Below are 1,326 nucleotides of genomic sequence, written 5' to 3' on the forward strand. Positions count from 1 at the left end.
TATATATATATATATATATATATATATATATATATAAGATCAAAAACTTTCTATATGCCAAACATTAAAAAATATTTAATAACTATTTTATAAAATTGCTATAAACTATTTAAATAGTTTATAAATTTATAATTAATATAAAGTCTCATTAAAAATATGCATATATACATATATATATATATATATATATACTATGAAGGTTCGTTTATTTGTTCTAAATTCGAAATATTATCAATTTGAGACTTCTAGTTGCGACAGCGATTAAACAATTCGTGCCATGGCATGGAGAAAAAAAAATCAGTCAACAATCGAGAGGCAGAGTGACACGAAGTGGACCGCTCGAGGCTATACATCACGCGAACGAATGTAGGGGCGAGAAACAAAAGACATTGTAAATTCTGGCAGCTGTTTAGGTGACAGGTTCTTAATAAAAGGATGACGGTGCTTTGGAGTTCTTTGGATTTTGTGGCATAGTAAGATGACTTTTGGTTGCGCGACACTACGTAGCGTGACGCGGGACATATGTGACGTGGCGAAAAGGTACGTACATTATGCGAAAAACGACTTTGCAAAGATACGCTGCTATATGTGTGTTGTGCACATCTTCTAGAAACATGCCGTAAAAGGAAACTCTCTCTCATCAACTTCATCTTTTTACACCCTTTCGTTCCTGCCGCTCAGCTCCCGTTTCTAGTTTCATTCTGGTGATCGAGATTCCCTTTTCTACTCTTTTATATACAGAGTGTAACTAAAATATTACTAATTTCGGGGGACGAGTTCCTCACTGCCAAACATAAAAAAAGTTCATATAAACATATATTCGTAAATTGTTACTGAAGTATAATTCAAATGTTTATTAACGGAAAATGAAAAAATAATACTCATTTATTATTTAATATCATTTATTTTAATTTTTTAATTATAATTAATTAATATTAATAAAAATAATATTAAATAATAATAAATATTATATATAATAATATATAATAAAATATATAAAATATATAAAATATATAAATATATAATAATAATAAATATTACTTTTTCATTTTCAATTAATAAATTTTTTTTGTAGCAGCAGTAAATTTTTTTTCAGTAACAGTAATTTTATTAATATATGTTTATATGAACTTTTTTTCATAGTTTTTAGTATGAGGAGATCGTTTCTTAATTTGTCCTCTTATTTTAGTTATATCCTCTGTGTGTGTGTGTGTGCGCGCGCGCATGTATGTACATATACATATATATATATATATATATATATATATATATAATAAACACACACACACACACACACACACACACACACACACACACACACACACA

The sequence above is a fragment of the Atta cephalotes genome (assembly GCF_000143395.1).
Source record: "Atta cephalotes unplaced genomic scaffold scaffold00019, whole genome shotgun sequence".
Taxonomy (NCBI): Eukaryota; Metazoa; Arthropoda; class Insecta; order Hymenoptera; family Formicidae; genus Atta; species Atta cephalotes.